Below are 6,497 nucleotides of genomic sequence, written 5' to 3' on the forward strand. Positions count from 1 at the left end.
ATTCTATGATTAAATAATATTATAATTTTTATTGCAAAAGATTAATGAAAATTTTCGATCTTGAGATGCATGACGTGAAACCAAAATGTGAAAGGTAACTAATTTCTAAGTTTCAAAAAAGAAAATTTATAAAAGAATTATTTGCAAATCAATATATTATTCTAATAAGAATAGATTACAATGGTTTAAGATTTATAATATAATTTAGGAAATAGATTATGATAATTATATTAAAAGAGTTGAAAAAGAAATAGATTAGTGTAGTTATATTAAAAGACATACATGTCAAAAATGTTTTTAAGAAAATGCGATAAATTTAATTAAGTTTATGTATTAAATTCGCACTCACTTGAGTCTATGTTGTTAATAAAAGAATCAATTAAACTTCTCTATTAATCGCTTCATCATTGACCATGTTCTCAATTCAACAAATTAACAAACCAATCAAAAAGTAACACGTGACAACTTCGGTTTAATATAATATTTCCTCATGATTAAAAATAATATATATATATAAATTCAGAAAAGTATAAACTTTATTAAAATTAAAATATTTAAAATTATTAATTTTAACATGAACTTATAAAATTATAAAAATTCAGTAAACTTATAAATATTATAAAAATCTAATAATTTATAATTTTTTAATAAAATTAATAAAAATAAATTCTATAAAAACATATAAAAATTCTTAAAAACTTATAAAAAAATCATAAAAAATATTAAAATTGATATAAACTTATAAAAACTATAAAAAAATTATAAAAACTTGAACCAGACTGGATTAGTCGGTCGAACCAGTAAGACCGAAATCGACAAGGGTACCAATTCGGAGTAAGACATAGATTGGTTGACCTGAGAGTCGAACGATTGAACCGATTTTTTTATTTTTGTAATATATTTTTTATTTTTTTAATATTTTATTTAATTAAGCTAGACTGGTCAATCAAATTGGAAAACTGGTAGTCTGACTGGCTCGACCATTAGTCTAATTTTCAATTTGTTTTGATTGATTTTTTATAAAATTTCATTATCCAACTATTAGCATATGTCACTTACTAATATTTTGAGAACCGGACAGATGGTTGAACTAATCAAGCCACTGATTTGTTAGTTCGATTAGTCCGTTCAATTTTATTAAAAAATATTAAAAAATAAAAAATTAAAAATTAAAAATCGGTTCAACTGCTTGACTCCCAGCTCAACCAATTTAATGGCTTTATTCAAACTGGTACCCTTATCGATTTTGGTCTAACTAGTCCGACCGACTGATTCAGTCTAACTCATATTTTTATGATTTTTTAAATAATTTCTATAATTTTCATTATTTCTATGATAAGTTTCTAAGAATTTTTATACATTTTTATAAAATTTTAAATATGTTTTATTAATTTTATAAAATTTTTATAATGCATTAAAATTTGCTAGATTTTTTATGTTTTTATAGTTTTTATAATTTTTTTTATCAATTTTAATATTTTTAATTTTTAATATTTTTAATATATTTTTAATATTTTATAATTTTTTATGATTTTTTTCTGATTTTTAATCATTTGTGAAATTATTAGATTAAACTAGAAGCTGTCAAGTGTCACCGTCTGAGTGGTCCATCATTTTTTTTATTGGTCAACGTGGTCAATGATGGAAATCATTAACGTAAGGGTTTAATTGACTTTTTATTAACGGTAGGGGTTTAATTGGGTGCGAATTTAATATAGGGGTTTAATTGATTTTTTGACAGTTTTTTAAAGGATTTTTTTTTTGACATATAAGCCTATTAAAAATAGTTGTGATAATTATAATATGAGTTAATAGCACCAGACATCCTTAAAATATGACCCTTGTTTTAAATTGGTCCCTAAACATTAAAGCGTTCTAATTACATCACCAAACTCTCGATGTTATGTAATAACCCAATTTTAAGTGGTGTCAGAAAATGCGATTTCGAAATCCCATTTTCGTAAACCAAGTCCTTAAAGGTAAAATAGGAATATTTACGGAGTTAATATTAAATTATATTAAAGACCGATTAAGTATATAATCGAGAAAATAGTTAATTAAAACTCAAGGACTAAATTATAAAAGTCCAATCCTATTGAGTTTTAATTTATAAAATTTTGAGGACCTAATTAGCAATTATCTAAAGGACCAAAATTATTATTTAACCCATTTTAAACATGAGATAGTGGAAGATAACGATGGCTTCGACAAAATCTTAATGTTATAATTAAGTAAATAAATAAAACTTAATTAATTAGCTAATCATGATTAATTAAGTTAATTAAATGTTAAGCAATCTATAAATAGTCAAGTTAGTGAATGGAAATAGAACATTGTCATCTTCCTTCCCAAGCCATAGCCATTAAAAGAGAAATTCAAAGCTTTCAACCGAACTTTCGGCTGTCAATTTGTTAAGGTAATCAAGCAATTGTTTTTGAATTTTTTATAGATTTCTGATCATGAAAGTTTGAATTAGCTAACTCATGTACCAATTTGTTCAATTAAGTGATATTTAGCAACTTTCCATTGTAGTAAAATTGATAATTTTGAGCTTAGTTTGAAGAAATAGATAGTTAATAAGCTTAGATTTTGATAAGGACTAAATTAGAAACTAAATTAAACTTTTTAGATAACTTTGTAACATTAGGGAATAAATTGAAAATTGTCATGAAATTATACTATAGATAATAAGTATAAGGTTCCTAATGACGAATGTGAAATCGAAATTGATCCAATGTTAGATATGAAAAAATACGAGTATCTGAGATATAGAGACTAAATTGAATAAAATGGAAAATATATTTGACTATGTATTTGAATGTGAATTGGATGTAAACTAATATTGTTTCTATTATTGAATTACCGAACGTAGCTAAAGATGACGCTAAGCCATTGCGAGAAAAGGGAAAGATGAGAGTCGTAGACGAGTGACAAATTTGGCTTGTACTTTTATGATTCGAGTTTAGTACATAAATATATATACATATGCCTATATACATATATGTGATTGTTGCAAATTTATCTATTGAGATAAGTGTATTACTATCGCATGATTCAGTTTATACATGATGGTATCAAATGTCAAGAACTAGACTGAATTAAATATAGTAGAAATGAGCATGATATAAATTCATAAATGATACATGATGTGAATTGATGATAAAAAGGTATGAGATAATGATATGTGAATTGATTTATAACATGTAATTGGAATATTGGTACCCTATTAACTATTTGGGTAGAGTCGAATATAGTTGGCATGTCATAGGATTAGATTGTGTATGTGTTTATACTTCGATTTATCCAATGATGCACTATGTGCTAGTATGATATGATAGCGCTGAGTGCAGATTACTTCGGTTTATCTAATGATACACTATGTCCTAGTATATTTAATCTAGTTTATTCGATGATGCACTAAGGTGCTAGATTGGTATGTTGCTTGGATGATCTGTGTATCCGTCTTGAGTCTGAGTCCGATTAATAATGAATATAAAATATGAACTTGATAAATGATGTTGAATTGAAATAATGATATAAAATGGTATTATATATATAGGTTAAATGTGACTAAATATAGTCTTGAGGGCCGATATGGTAAGGAAATGAATCAATATATTCGAGAAAGAATGAGATAAAGAAATAAATAAATGGTATGAAATGGAATGGAAATGGATATGTTATGAGATTATAATATATATAACTTGATATGTGTATACAAACTTGGTTAAAAGAGAATGTGCATAATCTTAGTATTTGTTACCTGAATTGTAATTAAATTGGTTGAATTTAGATACTATATTGAATGAGTTCATACATGCTAATGGTTAATTGGCTTGAATCATAAAAGTGTCACTGAGCTTTATCGCTCAACGTACGACTTGTTTATTCCATGCGCAAGTGTTGGTAGATCTCAAAGACTCAATGAGTAATCCAGCATCCAATTCGCAACTCTCGACTCAACAATGTTTGTATATTTCTTACGTTTTGATATATGACATGTACCTAATTTCGAGTAAGTTTATAATGTAAATGATAATTTTGGGACTTGGAATTAGCAAATGTAAATTTTAGCTTAAACATACGAATAATTAATCATTCATGTAAATATTATAAGGTAGAATTATTTAAACTATGTAATTGAGTATATATATATATATATATATATATATATATATATATATATGCAAGTTGAAATGCATTTTGAGGTTTAAAGACTAAATGGGATTTGAAAATTGGCAAATTGAATCAATTGATGTAAGTTTGATGGAGAATACCTTTAATGCTGCGACACCACCCTACAAATGTCATGACATCAACCCCTAATGTCCCCTGTTGAGGTCGCAATGTCAACCACTTGTTTTTTGAAGTCACAACATTGCACTATGGAAGTCACAACACCAAGCTTCTGCCCTTGAACTTGCAACATGATTATTTCATGGTCGCGACATCAATCCGGAGATTTTAAAAATGTTGCATTTTGGTCCTCAACAGGTCTTGGGCTAACGAAAGAGCTTTTGTAAGTTTGTTTAAAGCCTAGATTCGATTATGTAACATGTTGTAAATATATAATGATCTTAATAGCATGTTTTAATCATTGAATTAAATTGCAAATGGAATCGTAGTTGCTTCGGCAATGAATGTGGCAGCTCAGACCGAACGACCGGGTTGGGTATGGGGTGTTACATGTTATATCAATTAAGTCATTTCTTTATTCAAAACCGTCAATTTAACCATTAAATGACACATGAAATCTTATGTAGCTAAATTTAAAATAAATTTTCTTAAAGAAATAGATTGTAGTCTCATAACTTTTAAAAGGAAAAAAACTAAAAATAAAGTAAAACTAAAAATAAAAGAAGTGAACGATAAAACTTTCGTAAAAATTTCAAAAACCTCAAAACTAATATTTTTAAAATATATGTTTTACAATATGTATTTAAAAATTTCATTTTAAATTATGTCACATAAGATTTGTCGTGTCATTTTATAGTTAAATTAACACTTTTATAAGGAAAAGACATGATTGATATAACATCAATAGTTTATGGGTGTAATTAAAATGATTTAAAGTTTAGGGACCAATTTAAAATGAAAGTCATAGTCTAGGGATGTTTGGTGCAATTAAGTCTTATAATATAATTTAGATTTAGATTTATTAGTTAAAAAATCATTTACCGTAATTCTTTTAAATTATAGTAATTTTAAAAGTTGAAAAAATAGATTATGGTAATTATAGTAAAAAGTCAGTGACAATTATAATATAATTTAGATTTATTAGTTAAAAATAATATACAATAACTTTCTAAAGGTTAGTTATATTAAAAAAGTTGTTTTTAATTATATTTTATTAACTTAAAATAAAGTTGTAATTCGAAAAAAAACAGCATAAAAATCCATTAGTGGGAGTTGTATACTAATTAAAATTAAAATTTAGATTTATAAATAGAATTTAGTAGTTATACATATTTAATAAAGTAGCATTTAAGAAAAATTATTAGTAAAAAGAAAGGAGCTTTTAGCACTAATAATTTAGAAGTATGCATTAAATCAATTCTTCTTTGAAAAGGAAATATCGAATCATATTTGAATGACAATGACATCGAAAAGATACGAAAGATTATTTTAATTGATGATGAGGTAATATAATGTTATGATGTAGTTATAGTTATTATTTGGGTAAATTATTAAAATAGTCACTTTTGTTTACCTCATGTTAGATTTTAGTCACTTATGTTTGAAATGTTACGTTTTAGTCACTTATGTTATCGTGTTGTAACACTTTAGTCACTGAGCTGTTAATGGTGTAACAGTAAACTGACGTGACATGTTAAATCATCATTTCAAACAAAAATTTTAGGTTAATTTATACAATTGGTCCCCTTATTTTTCTTTTTGAGCAATTTAATTTTTTTTTCTTTTATGTTATTTTAACTTTCCTTTTTTTTTTCCATTCTCTTCTACTTCTCCTTTTGTTTTCCTCTCTTCTCCATTTCTTTTAATGTAGCTTTTCTATGTTTCTCATTTGTTAAAACTAGTCCCTATACTTTTATTTTTTGAACAATTTAATCTTTTCAAGTGAGACGAGCTTGTGGACTAATTTTTAACAAATGGAAAACATAGAAAAACTACGTTAAAAGAAATGAAGAAAGGAGGAAAACAGAGGGAGAAGCAAAAGAGAATGGAAAAAAAAGAAAAAAATTAAATTGCTCAAAATGAAAAAATATAGGGACCAATTGTAGAATTTAACCTAAAATTTTCATTTGAAATGATGATTTAACGTGTCACGTTAGCTTATCGTCACCCCGTTGACGGCAATTAACAGCTTTGTGACTAAAATGTTACAACACGATAACATAAGTAATTAAAGCAAACAAAAGTATTTTATTTAAAAATATTAATAATTAAAAAGATGAAATTGTGAGATATGTGAAATATAGAGGACTAATAGTCTAAATTAAAAAGGCAATGAATCCATTATATAAATTGATATTGGA

This window comes from Gossypium raimondii, chromosome 7 (assembly GCF_025698545.1).
Source record: "Gossypium raimondii isolate GPD5lz chromosome 7, ASM2569854v1, whole genome shotgun sequence".
In the NCBI taxonomy this organism is placed as follows: Eukaryota; Viridiplantae; Streptophyta; class Magnoliopsida; order Malvales; family Malvaceae; genus Gossypium; species Gossypium raimondii.